General features: G+C 39.4%; 1 protein-coding gene across 5 annotated transcripts in view; it reads right to left on the reverse strand.

Moving 5' to 3' along the window:
• FILIP1 (filamin A interacting protein 1) overlaps nucleotides 1-14,402 on the reverse strand; it is a 107,225-nt gene that overhangs the window by 61,670 nt on the left and 31,153 nt on the right. The window contains exon 2 of one of the 5 annotated variants that reach the window (XM_072330812.1): nucleotides 11,070-11,188. The exons of the other annotated variants lie outside the window; for them this stretch is intronic. The gene's annotated coding sequence lies outside the window, so the exon portion shown is untranslated. The remainder of the gene's footprint in view (nucleotides 1-11,069; nucleotides 11,189-14,402) is intronic. 5 annotated transcript variants of the gene reach the window in all.

Below are 14,402 nucleotides of genomic sequence, written 5' to 3' on the forward strand. Positions count from 1 at the left end.
CCAAATTGTCGGCAGCTCCTTGGCACACTTTTGGTCCAGGAGAATCACCACTGTTCCAACCAGCTCCAAGGACTAGTCTCAAAGAACATCCAGTTGCAGCCATGCTGTCCCAAAATAGAAGTCTTTAGTAGTGTGAGTACAGACAGATTGCACAAATTGACCTCACATACAGAATGGGAGCCTTGGGATCATTCAGTTTACAAGTAATGGAGCTTTGGTTTCACATAAAACACAGCTGTTAAAATCATCTTCATCAAACAGTAGTCTTCTTGGATCCCATCAGCAACATCAAATTAAGCCACTTGCCCTTATCTTCAGATCTTTTCACAGTTCTCTTTCTTACCATTTCAAGTCCATTTCAAGTTAAAATATATGCAACACATTCAACTAAAACTAGCCTAATCTGCCTGTTTTCTCCTCCAATAAAAATGTCTTCTTTTTCTTCTCCCTTGACAGTGCAGACTGGGCCAAGGAGGTTGACATTCCCTAAAGACCCATTTACGCTGCAAGGTTTCATCCTGTACCACTGATTAAAAATAGCCAGAAGACAGTAGAGATTCATCAGTGTGTGTTTTAATACTTATCAATATTAAAAAGATGTACATAACATACTCAGACATGTTTGCATATGGATCTATATTTCAATTCTGTCACCTTCCTATAACGTAGTTATAGTCCATCTAGGACTGTAATTGTACTGTTCTTATTGTCCATGAGGCAGTCTTGATCACTGCTTGGGATCAAGATATTAATGCCATACAAAATAAAAGGCAATAGTGAGTTTAGGCTTGGTTCAGAATCAATGTAAAAGGTAAAATGTGAGGCAGTGTAAATTTAAATTAAGCTGGTTTCCTAAAAAGTGTCTTATTTGAAATGGCTTATATAACAGTCAAGGGAGACTCTCAGAAGTTCATGTTGCCTTACTCTGATCTACTTTTGAATATGATTATATCTTCTGCAACCTTTTATTTTTACTTTTTAAACCTAGTTGACCTAAAAGAATCTAAGAACACTAGGAAGGCAAGATTTGTGAAGAAAGCTATTTTGGTTTAGATCAACTACAATCTCAGTTGCCTGAGCAAAACAAAACAAAACAAAACAAAAAAAAGAAAGAAAGCTGAGGAAGGGCCTGTATGCCTGAAACTTGCCTAGTTTTCATATCAGTAGATCTAATGAATAATATTCCTTTGCTTCCAAATCTTTCATTTAAATTCACCTCTGGATTTAGTTTGCAGCTTGTACGTTAGTCAAACAGATGCTTCTCAACATTGTTAACATCACACACTTTGCTGATAAGGATCTCAGGGCAGCAGATTGGTAGTAATGGAGCAAACCCTAAAATAAATTGACTAATCAGCTTGGCTAATGTTATGTTGGGCTTGTTGCGGCTTGCTACTTACTTGACTCAGGCCAGCGTTATAAATCTCTTGCTCAGATTAGCTTAGTATTTTGGTAGTTTCACACTCAGCAGGAAGATAGGGTTTTTATTATCATTGGTTACTCATGCCTTTACTTCATTAACTCAGTGGAACTCAGCCAGCAGCCTAAGCAAGGAGCAAATTAGACACAAAGTTTTAGAGTGCAAGAGTTTCATGATGAGATTCCTTGCATTGTAGGTCTGCTCCTATCCAAACAATGGGTGATACAGGTATACAATGGCCTTTCACTTCCTGAATGCTTGCGCAGTGTGTTTTTCATCAAATAGCTTGGATTAAACACATAAATTACGCTTTCTAAAAACAGTTCTCCATTATAGCCACAAACAATACCTGAGAACCACAGGAAATCTTTTAGGTCTCAGGTTTGTATTAGAAAAATAAACATTGTACTATGTTTCCTCTCAGATAGGGACTTTCAATTTGTTTAACTTTAATGGGTTTTTAACTTTCCAGCCATACTTCCTCTCAGGAGAGAGCACTTGGGATTCAATCTGCCTGTATTTTCTGAGTATTTCCTTCTGAGTCCCTGTGGGCCACAGCCTCCAGCTACTTTCATCTCTTAACCATGGCTTATTTTTCATGGCTTACGGTGAATGGCCTCATGGCTCTAGAACATCCTACATGTTTTAAGAATGAATACTGCAAGTCTGTCTTACACGTGTTTTCCACTGGAAAACAGATTATTTCCTTACACTGCTTAGTAACACGTTGCGTTAATGATCCCTCTGTAGAAAGATGACTCAACCTGAAGGGGCACAAATGAATTGACACTTAACTCATGACTAGTTGAGACACAGCATTCACCTCAAGCACAGCAAATCAACTATATGCACTGAGCTGCATATGCCAAACTTCATGAAAACCAGTGTGTCATCCTGTCACACCATAACTCGGGACTGCCATTTTAATCCACCTGTCCCCGTGGGAACAGAGATAGCAATTCTTGAAGCTTCGTAAAGACTGAATAGTAGACTATAGCTTTGTAAGTATGCTAATGAAGAAATGACAAATACGCATTTAAAGCGCTCTTTAACTCAGTGTAAACCAAGGTAAGTCCACAAGGACAAATGACAATTCGTGTTTTGTTCAGAAGTCATTAATACAGAGGCAGAGTAGCTTAACCAGCTGTATGGAGTTTTGCATCAACTAGTTGATTAGACTATGACTGTCACCAAAGAAGTCAAACCTTTGTAATTTATAAAATTTAGTTGGATTTAGATTTAGAATGTAGATTTATTTTAAAAAGAGATAAAATAATTTAAAATTATGTAGATTTAAATGTAGATTTATTTTACAGCAAGCCTTAAATCACAGTAAGTGTGGCAGTCTCCTGTTCAGGGACATTGCCCTTAATAGCATTACTTTATATAAAAGATTGCTAAAATCAGTTCAATAATGACATGTGCTCTTGTCTTCAGTTAACAATGTTGATACTTTTCCAATCTTATCCAAACACAAAGGTGTTGTATGCTGAAGCTGGAGGTGCAGGTGAACTCAGGCCTAAACAATGACAGGAAGGGCTGGAATTTTGATGTTCACATAGTAATTTCCAAGGAGCTTGAGGGCCATAGTCAATGGTATGATCCAGCTGTTCCACTGTGCTCTACAACTACAAAGCAGCTGTAAGACTGATTTCTAATTAGAGCAGAGTGAAGCAGCCAGAGCATACCAGTGATCTTGGCTGAATTACAGTGTTTGGGAATGAGGGCCTAATATTATCATTCTGGATATCCATCTGCATTTCTGAAAGCAGCATGGTAAACAAGAAAAGTTTCTGACCAGTTGCACAACGTTATTTCAGTCTTCCAAACTTAGCATATTTGTTGTTTCATTCACGTTCCTAACTTGGTACTAGGGACGTTGCCTGTCTAGCACTGTTAGCAAATATTCTTCTGCTGTCCACCCTGATCACATCTCTGTGCATTACAGCATTCCTGATTTGCTAAAGCTATTGTGATCCCTGAAGAAATAGCTGGTATGATTTATAAAGACTTCAGCATTTAATATTTAATTCTGCTGTGGTTTTTTTTGTTTTTTTTGTTTTTTTTTCCATCCTTCATCATACTGCACATTAAACTGGAAATCTTTCCTAATAGTCTCCAATCAAACAAGAAGGCTTCATATGATTAGTCACCTTAATTTTGACATTTATTGGCTACTTATTTCAATATGTTCTCACAGCATCGGTACTTGGCAGGGGAACTCTTCAGTCTCTCTCCTGTTTCCTTCGTCTGTTAAGCTTTAAGCATTAAAGACAAATGCTATGATTATTTACTTGAGTCTGTATTGTTGCTTTGGGCACAAGTCCTTCAGTTTTCACAAGTTAGCAATCCACACAAAATTTTATGAAATAACCTTTCTGTTAGTTTTACTGACACTGGGAGGAAATCTGCGAGGAATTTGCTGAGCAGGATGTCAAGAGAGGGCAGGCTGCTTGCTGTTCCAGACTTTTCCCTCATCGACAGCAGTTTGTTCTCCCTACAGCTCTTTAAATGATGGATAAGATTAGGCTCCATTATTTGTGCTATTAGAATCAGAAAAAGTAAAAGGGTTCTTTGAACTTAACCTGTAGTCCATCCTGCTAACTGGACAAGCTGACTTTGGCTTGGTAGTGCTTTCTCCTAGAATAATAATAACAATAAACAACAACAACAACAATAATAATGTTGTAATAAATAAATAATGTTGATTTACAGCCATTAGATGGTTGTTGCCTTTGGCTGCAAATTTGTAGTCTGGAGTTCAGTTGAAGATCTAACTAACTGATATCACATGAAAGTGTTGGGTTTCTGACAGACTAACAATGAATTGCAGGGTCAGTACAATTGGGTTATTTACCAAGCCAAAACTGGAATTGTTTCTCAGCTGTGGCTTTCAGAGCTGTATGATGGGGAACTGCATCTTTCAGGGGCTGTACAGACTGCAGGAGTGAATTCAAGCATGGTGCAGAAGGTCTTGGTATGTGGCAGAGACCTCTGTCAGGCATGAAAGACAAATTAAAATATGCTCCAAGTGGAGATCAAAGCAAATAACTCCCTGATAAATATGAAACTTCCCATAAATGGGAAAGAGAACTGGAAAAATATTTAAATAAAATTAGTCCATATCTGCAAGCAATAGGTACTAACAAAACAAAACAAAAAAGGATGACACCCTAACAGACTTCAGGAAGAGAGGAAGATAAGGACATCAAAATTGACCTTGTTGTCTTAAAAGCCTTCAGTAAGGTCCATCCCATATGAGGATGGATGGCTTTACCCCCAGGGGATCTGGGTAGCCAGAACAAAGCTGTGTGGCCTCAGCAGTGTGGTCATTACAGGACAAACATTTAGAGACATAACTGTTCATGCCACCTCAGATACTGGCTAAAATTACTAGCAGGTAGGTAGTTTTCCTGAACTCTGTATTTGTTACTGCTGTCTTGACTGACTTGAAGAAACCAAGGGGAACCAAAGTACCAGTGGGTTCCCACAGGAGAGTGGGGACTGATGGCTGAGCAGTGCTGCCCTGTTGGGCTTGAGTGCTGTACAAAGCAGATGTGTGTCAGACTGAAAACTGTCAGCAGCTAAACAACAGTGTGCCAAGGGAACACAGACCACATTCTTGGTTTGCTCTCATAGATGACTCCAGTGTTTGTTTCAGTCATGCTGGTCAGAAGAGATCTTTAAACCAAGTGACTAATACAATGAAAAACAGAACAAGTATCTACCCTTAGCAGTTCTGGAGTTTCCTGAATTTCTAAACTTTGGTATGTGGAGCACTAATTATTTTTCTCTTGATCCTCCCATGGTCTGCTGTCCTCACACAAACCATGACATCTGCAAAAGTAAATAAAGGTCTCTGCTCCTTCTGACAGTATTATGCATTCATTATATGTGTAGTTTTGTGAGAGCTTGCACTAGTTGCTTACCCTCAGTGTTGGAGTTTGGCACAGAATTACAGGTACTGTGTGAATCAGAACAGTCCTCTAGTCAATGAACAGCATGAATAACCAAGCTCTCTAATTATTATGCAGACTAGGAGAGGACTTGTGGCTACTACACAACACCACTGCTGCCTTCATTCCATCACCTGGTCTGCCTCCGGAGCGGGAAAAGCACTTATCTTATTGGCATGACAAGCAGCACCTAAGCACATGTGCTGGGATCCGTGCACTGAGGATGAGATGTTTGCATACACCTTCCTTCTGATACTGCCGGGATAGCAGGACCACTTGTCAGCTGCACTACTGCCTGCATTCAGGAGAGGTGGCGAGGTCATGGCATTGCGCAGGGAGCTCACACAGGACAAAGACACTACAACATGACAGAATGGTGTCACTGCGCCTTTCTCATTTTTGGGTACAATACACGGAGTTTCATAGGCAGAAGAAATTTGTGTAGCTTTAATTATAAGAAAGAAGGATTATTTGTCCTTATTAGAAGTATGATAAAAATGCAGTGACTGTTTCAGATGCAGAACACACCTTATTTATTTTCCTCTGTCAGGCCACTGCTAGCTCATTAATCCCTAACCTGATTTTCTCATTTTTTTCTTTTATGCTGCTAGCAAATAGGGTAGAACATTAGCAATGTTATAGCACATATACTTGTTGACGTATACCATGAGATTCTGTAAAGCCTTTTTGCTTCATCATATATTTCTTAGAGCTCCTATAATTGATTCTAAGGAGCATAATGACACATGGATTATATTCATCGAAGAGTACATTTCATAATAGGCATTTCACTTGAAAAAAGAAATGAGAGGGGTAAGCATGAGTGTTTGAAAGAAGAAATGAAAAAGATGCCTGAAAATTCCATATTCACATGCCATTCTGAATGGTTACAATCTACTTGAAAGCAGAAAATAATTTCACAAAGCTAAGAGGAAACCCAGTCATCACTAAGGCAGATTTATACTGCTTTAACATCATTTTCTTAATTCCAAGATAAACTCTTCTCTGGCTAAACTATGGTACAGCTTTACAAATAACAGAGTTTATGCTGGTATAGTTCCATTAATTTTGTCATTTTCAGACAAACTTGTGGTTTCAGCTGGAATACTTTTGCTTGAGTAACACATGCTGACCAAACTAAATAGTAACATAGTCTTGTTTCACAGAAATTCATGTCTCCCAGGCTTCATCTGGAAAAACATCTTGGATACACGAGGCATGAGGAATGATAAGCTATTAGTTCATCACAGTCAAAGAAAATCCTCCACTTTTATGTATCACTCTAATTGTGTTTTGATCACTATGTTTCCCAGCTGCCAGAAGGTACAAACAGGAGTTATAGAGAAGATGCCTCAAGCAACTGACAGCACTAGACAAACATGCCATTGGGACCAGTGGGGGTTTAGATATTTATTCACCAAACTGGCTGAAAGAGACTGGCCAGGAGCAAGCTAGGTGGCAAAAGTGCTTAGGGTTTGTTGTGCAGATTTCCTAGCGTATTTCAGATGAGTTGGAAGAGATGGAAAGCTGGCTCCCACTCATCCCTCTTCCCAGGCTGTTTACATCCTTCTAGAGTAGCTCATGCCCAGGACTACTCCTGATATGAAGGAAAAGGATAGATTTCTGGAGGAGAAAAATACTCCTGCTTGCTGGGACTGCAAAGCTCACATGCAGGTCACAGGGTCTGTGACTGCTCAGCATCAATCAAGACATGGCCACCCTTCAAGGGCTGGATTAGCACTGAGTCCTGTTTAATTATTGCACCCTGCACAGCTTTCAGCCATTTTGGTTATTTCATTTTGATTGAAAAATCAAACTGTGAATGTCAGATGAAGATAAAAATTGCAGTGTCACATCAGTTTCGGTTTGAACCTACTAAACATTTGTTTTACCACCTGACAGCCAGAACATGCCTGGAAAATGGTAAGGGAGGTGATACAGATTAGCTGGCCTACCAAACATTCTTCACTCCTGCAAATGGGTAGACTTCAGTGTTAAGTAAACATTAGTCATTTCTGTTTTGTTGACAGTATGCAATCAAGCTTACAATCTCCAGGATCAAACATGAGCGATGCTATACCTCTTTTAAGTAGTTTTTAGAAGATTGCCGCCATTATAGCAATGCATTTTCTGCTGCCAAAGTGGCAGAAATCTGCTGAAAGCAGCACTGGATAGGAGGTAGCTGATAATCATCCTGGCTTGTGTCCCCACGACCCTTGTCCTTGTCCTTACAATGACCAAGCAAAATACCTAAAACCAGTTTACTACTGAGGGAACGCAGCATGGAAAGTAAAGTCAGTCTGTGGTCCTTGAAGTTCCACTTAAACTAGAAACATATTTTGACAAAATGACACGGCAAATAGGGAATGCTCTTAGAAAATAAGGAAACTACCATTAGCTTTCCACAAAATCTATTTCAACTTTTCACTACAAAATTATACCTTATTTCAAAATTACCTTGGATATTACCAAGTGTGAGACAAGACAAAAAGCTAAATGTCCCAAAAGCCAACTTCAAGGTTTGGGACCAGGATAGCATTTTGCTGTTTCCTGCTGACCAGACATGATTCTGTTTTCTTTTCAGTAACTGACTTGCAGATTTCCAGAGCTCTGGTTTTACAGAAGCTGGTAAACAAATATTGTTATACTTTGCACTTGACCCATTTTTATTTCTCTTGTTTTATAAAAATAACAAAAAAAGAAGAAAAAAAAGAAAAAAAGAATAAGAAGCATGTAGATACGCTCTCAGATTTTACAGCAAAGAAAAAAAATTATACACAGAACCTCCATCTTCTACAGATTTTGTCTCCAAGAGACAACAGTGAAAAAACACATCTGCAGCATCTCAAATTTCAGCTGTCAACTAAAGCAGGGAGTAAGTTCCAAAACTCTCTCAGTGACTCCTTTGTGGGAAGTTCCAGTTGTTGATAGACATAGAGTACCAGCTTGCACATGAATGCCTGGACTATTGGTGAGAGGTGAATTTAACTCCTTTCATTAAACAGAGCTGTGATCTACCTCCCAAGAGGTTCTCCTCTGTCAAGGCTAACTGGTTTCAAAACAGAGTTAAAAATTCCCCCTGACACTAAACCTGCCAGTGGGTTTCACTATCAGTTTTGGTGAGTTTTCAATAATATCTCTCCTGTTGAAAAACAAAACAGAACAAACAAACAAACAAACAAAAAAAACCAAACACAAATTCTCTGGCTACATGTATACTAGAGATTAACCATGGCCAGGGCTGCTCTCTGCCTGTGAGGCCAGCTGTCCTGGAAAATCCTTCAGGCTCTTAAGCCCTCTTAGCATCCATAACGTGCTGGCTGTATCCACACTGCTCACTGGGAATAGCTCCTACCCCCTCCTGACTCCCAAAACATGCTTTAAGATGGTTTGGGAGGGTGTTAAGCGGCCTGTCCAAAAGTGTGCCAAGGACTACTCCAATTGTTTAAGAGCACATTCACTTCTCACTATTTGTGCTCATGCTCTGGCACCACATAATTTCTAGCCTGCCCTTTTTTCTCCTCCACAGCCTTCTCCTTTACAAACAAAGGAAATGGAAAACTACTCAGCTCCGCAAAAAGAAAGTGCAACTCCACATAAATACTGAGAGAAACAGAGAGAAAATAAGCTGAGCATGGTGGGAAAACAGAAAAGAACACATTTTATGTACATTAGGTCAAAGCGCACAGAAGTGAACTACTTATCCTGGAGGTGTATTTTTAAGCTAGTACTGATGGATGGTGCAGCAGTTTGCTGCAGCTAAAAGAGAGAGGTTGCACAACTTTCTCACTTCTTATCAGGCCTTTCATAGCTTTTGCTGATCTTGGTGGCACAAAATTTGAGGTCTTCTGCTACATGAACATGACACTGATAAAAGGACTAGATCTGCAAGGCTTCAGTGGCTCTTGCATTATTGAATCATAGAATGGCCTGGGTTGAAAAGACCCGCAGTAATCATCGAATTTCAACCCCCCTGCTATATGCAGGGTCACCAACCACCAGACCAGGCTGCCCAGAGCCACATGCAGCCTGGCCTTGAGTGCCTCCAGGGATGGGGCAAAATTGAATTGAAGGCCCTGGCCTACAGTTGTGATTACCATTTTGTAAAGAACTGAAATGAAAGGAGAGTCTTACTTCATTCCTGGCAGTGCCAGCCTCACTGACTGTCATTATTTCCCTGTATTCCTGCGAGCTTTCCACTGACTTGACATGTGGCGAAAAAAAAAAGTAAAGTAAATGTCAGTCTAAATGATTTAAATAATGCCATTACTGACAGGGAGCAGTGCAAAAACCCTGAGATACTTCACCTGGGCATTGATAGAGGTCACATTTGCTTCAACAGTTTTCCTGTATGGAAACCATTTTTAGGTGGCCCTTCCTAATGCCTTGGCTTCAGAATCCACAGACAATTATTTTATTTTTTTTTCACTTGAACAGAATGAAGTTTAACAGTTACACTGCATCTACAGTTTAAGCTGGGTTTGATTTTTTTGACCATCTTCTCAGTGTTAATCTGCACAGATTTTCATCTGGCCTTTTAGTTCACCATAAAAAGTCAGGCTTAACTGGAAACACAGCAGAGCTGCCTTCAGTAGCAGAGGAAAAGAGAGGAAAAGGCAAATAAATATCTGAGTCTAGTCTCACAAAAACAAAAGTAAAACTCCTTGCCTGCCAGAACCTCTGAACTTCTTAAAATCCAGTTTCAATGAGGATAAAATTAAGTGAATTGCATCTACCTCACTGTAACTAGGGAAAAACAAAAAAAGAGAGAGAGAAAAAAAAAAAAAAAAAAAAAAAAAAAAAAGAATTTTCTTTCTTTTCCACTATGTTAGAATAAAAACATCATAGCTGCTTTTCTTAGAAAGTAATTTCAGTTCAGAGCCATGAAAATATATTAGAAGTAGCTCCTCCAAACAGAGCGGGTGTTTTACAGGTCTGCCTGAAGATAAAATCGCTTGCACTGGCACAAATTCACACTGTTCAGCTTTAAGTATCTCACTTGTGTGACAGGGCTAGGTTTAGGTTTCATCTGCAGTGTCTCTGAAATGGAGTCTGTGCTCTCTGAGGCTTTGTCAAGAAGTCAGGACTGGTCTCAGCTTCAGTCACGCAGCCTCAGTGAGCACTGCATTCCCTGGCTTTCTTTCCCTAGAAAAAAATGTGCTGTACAGAGTGCAGTGGAACTCCAGCCTCCTTGTGAGAGGACCTGGCTGTAGGACAGCACTGCACCTGGAAAGATCTGGGATATCTCCACTTTGCCCTTTAGAGAGATGACTGAGTCTTTAAAAAGTCTGTGCCCCTAATTTGGGCACTGCAGTTAACTGGCTGATAGACCAGAGCTGGATATATAAATGCAATATCACTTTATCAATATCACAAAATGCTGATTTTGCTGTTGGGTGGAGAGGTGGGTGGTGCCTGGGATCTCATTATCTGCATCTGGCAAAGCACCCACTTGGTAGCAAGAGTTAGAACAGGATGGAGGCTGTGGGATGTGCTCCCATGTTCCTTTATAATCACTGTAATTTCAGAAACAGCAATAAGCAATGGATCTATGTTAGATACTGCTGAGGTTTTTGTTTGGTTTGTTGGTTGTTATTTTTTAGTTGGAACAAGTGAAATAGATCAGAGACTCATTTTTGTGAATCACGGTAAGTGTGGAAAAAAAAGAAAGAAAACATAAAATTTTCAAATACCTGCTTCCTTTGAAGTGTCTGACAGAAGAGCAATTTGGTTCTCAGCGTTACTGAAGGGAGCTGGTGGGTGCCTCTAAATATTACAGCCTTGTAATGCAAATTGAAAAGACTGATTTGACCTTTCGTAAAAAGACAAAAAAATAAAAAATAAAAAAAAAATTAAAAAATGGGGAAGCACATACAGATCTAATTTGTAAATGAGGCAAGAAGCCACATAAGGAAGTAGCATATAGAGAAATCACTGTCTCTTTTCGGTTACTGAAAAACTGTCTGAGAAAATATTTTCCTCAGCACTTATGTAATGTCTCAGCATTACTTATTTGTTTACTTAAATATTTTTCATCTGCCTTCAAGGAAGCATAGGTGACTGAGAAATTACTTTGGGCTGTTTCTCCCCTGTGTTGTGTGGTGGACCTGTGGCCTTGGCAAGGAAGTGCTACAGGAGATGCTGGCAGTGGCTGCTGGCTTATGGGGAGGGAGCCAGCCCCCAGCTCAGGCTGCGTGTGGGATGCTTGGAGAGACAGAGATTTGCAACAGCTAGAGGGTGAGTGAACCGGGACAACAAGGCAACAGCACATGAGGAAGGCTGACACTGCCGGGCACTATCAAATGCACTGGAACAACTTTGAATAAAATATTCTGTCCTTCCCAAACTGCTGGTAAGGATGGGGATAGGTCTTAAAAAGCAATAAGGATACTAGATGAAATCTGATATGCTATTGATCATGTGGAGAAAGGCTGTAGCTTAAGCAAGAGCTAAATGTCAGTTTTCCTAAGTGTAAATGATGGGTATGAAAGCTTAATCCTTCCTTCTCGGTCTGAACTGCACAAAATGATATTATTAACGCTTTTAAGTTTCTCACCTATGGTTTGGGAAGAGGAAGATTAACTTGTTTTCCTCCTGTGAGGATGGAAATTCACCTCCTGCCATGCTTCTTTTAAAATCTTGTTCTTTCAGCTATCTTAAGAAACATGATGTAACAAAGTAGCCTCATGCTCATTTTTTTTGCCACTCCCCAATTTATTCCCAGCAGAATAAACTTTACTCAGGTTTCTGTCTCTCATGCAAATACCAGGACGAGCTTTGAGTACAACCTCTTTCCCTGCACAGCCTACCGATAAGAGCTTATCCTTATCTGTATGAGTTCACATGCTGTCAGAAAAGACAGATTTATTTTTTCAGACCTGCCCAGCTGAGTTAGACCATAGCACAGGGAGCTGAGCGGTGAGCTCAGCCCCTCCAGGAGAGCACTCTCTGAGCAGCTGAGCCTCTGCTGGATGTGTGCTGCTGGGAGTACTTCAAAAGGATTTCAGAAAAGTCAGGACAAAGTCTTTGAGTTAAAATATATATATATATTTCTTGACTGTATAATTGAGGATATTGTATGCCTTGAACCTGAAAGACTGCTAAACAAAATGCAATTTGAGGAATACATTTACTTATCATTAAAATATTTATCAGCTGGGAAGCCAAACTAAATCTACCAATTCATGTTCATTTCTATTCAGTTATACTTACTTTTATCTGCAGTCTTTTAGCATTTGTACATTGCTTGCTTAGAGAAACCATTAAACTTAGCCAAAACCCCAAAATATTATTGCCCTCCACATTAAATTCTATAATTCATTTAATCAAGGTTAATTTCAAAATCTGTTATCCTACTATGTACTTTAAATTCATCCCATACAACAACATTGAGCGTATGTCAGAGAGCATAAATACTAAAACAATCAACCATCAATTTTCCACTTGGCTCTGGGACTATAAAACTGATCTGGGATGAAACTGCCATATTTAGAAAGTCTCTGTATAGCTGGGAGCTTGTTGCATGAGAAGGCTAAAGGATTATAGTTAGAGCAATGGGAAGACTAGAAAGTAATATTGTCAGAACCCAGAATTTAGCATTACGCACCAGACTGGTGTGTCAGCAGCACACACTTCTTCCCTGCACTCAGCACAGCTGCAGTATGAAGCAATGTTGTGTACTCAGCACTTCTACAGGCAGCCAACTACATGGCATTATCCCTGTGCAGTAAACAACAACAAAGCTGGAGAGGTCCATATGCACACCTGTCACTTAATCATCTCTTCTACCTTGAAAAGATATTTCTAAAAAGGAAAAAACAAACAATCCACAAGAGAATTGTTCTTCCCATTGAATCTTCCAAAAAGCCTGAAAAGAAGCATTTTATTTGGCTTTCCCAAACCTCACAGAAATTTTTTCCAAATTCCTAAAAAGATGGAGGATTAAGTGGTTTGTTTAAGTAATGGAATAGTTATTGGACCTCATCACACATGCACATTTTCAAATAAAAAAATGATACTGTGAACTTTTAATCTGCTTAACACACACACACACACACATATATATCTGTTACCTAGAAAGCCATCATTTACTGTGTTCACGTTGACTTTGTACCAGAGAAAAACAAACTTTTCTTTGAGTAATGTTATTAGGGAAAACAATCACTATCTAAATTTAAGAAATAATCTTATTTATGTCAAGTTAATGGAAGTTAGCACTATGAATGATAGTATAAGGAGAATTGTATGATTTACTTCAGGTTTCAACCAACTTAAAATAGAAAGGCTATACAAGTCATGAAAATTGCACAATGTACAATTTTCAGTTCCAGGAAGATCATGTGCAATCCTTGACTACAAATGGAGTTGCCTTCAGCCTGTTAAGACAGATCTTCTTGGGCCATTATTAACATAGACAATCCTGAGCTTTCCAAATGAATCAGATATTTCATAATGTGAAATGATGTTGGGCTTTAAAGTTGTGAGATTTTTATAAAACCATTTTTTGAACTGAGTTCAAAATTTCAAGGTACAGCCCAGCACCATGAAACATTTTAAAACTGGAAATAAGATCACTGTATTACTAATGTGGTTCTAGCAACAGGGCTTTTGTAAGAGAGGTGAAATACCAAACAATATGAGACACGCAATGTAGTCATTGGAGTCTGTGGTGCCTGCTGAAGAGTTCATCTTTATAATAACTCCTGAACTCAAAATGCTCATTATTGACTCATAAAACCTGGAAGTTTCAGGGAAAATAACTCAAATTATGGATGTCCTCAGTAATTCCTGAGAGCTCTGGCAGCCCTGAAATTCAGATGAACCTTTGATAGGCAGCAAGTCATTTTCTTCACCTCCTGAAGCTGACACCTGCAGGAAACTCAAGAGGTGAGTTTCCAGCCATGCTATTGCAACGGCAACTCTTAAATGTTACTAGTCTAGGAATGGGGCTCCAGGTGGCAGCTGGACAGCCCCTGGTGTACAGCAGTACCTGTGTTTAGGAATGCTTCCAGAGCAGGGGCTTCACT

The sequence above is a fragment of the Excalfactoria chinensis genome, chromosome 3 (assembly GCF_039878825.1).
Source record: "Excalfactoria chinensis isolate bCotChi1 chromosome 3, bCotChi1.hap2, whole genome shotgun sequence".
Lineage (NCBI taxonomy): Eukaryota > Metazoa > Chordata > Aves > Galliformes > Phasianidae > Excalfactoria > Excalfactoria chinensis.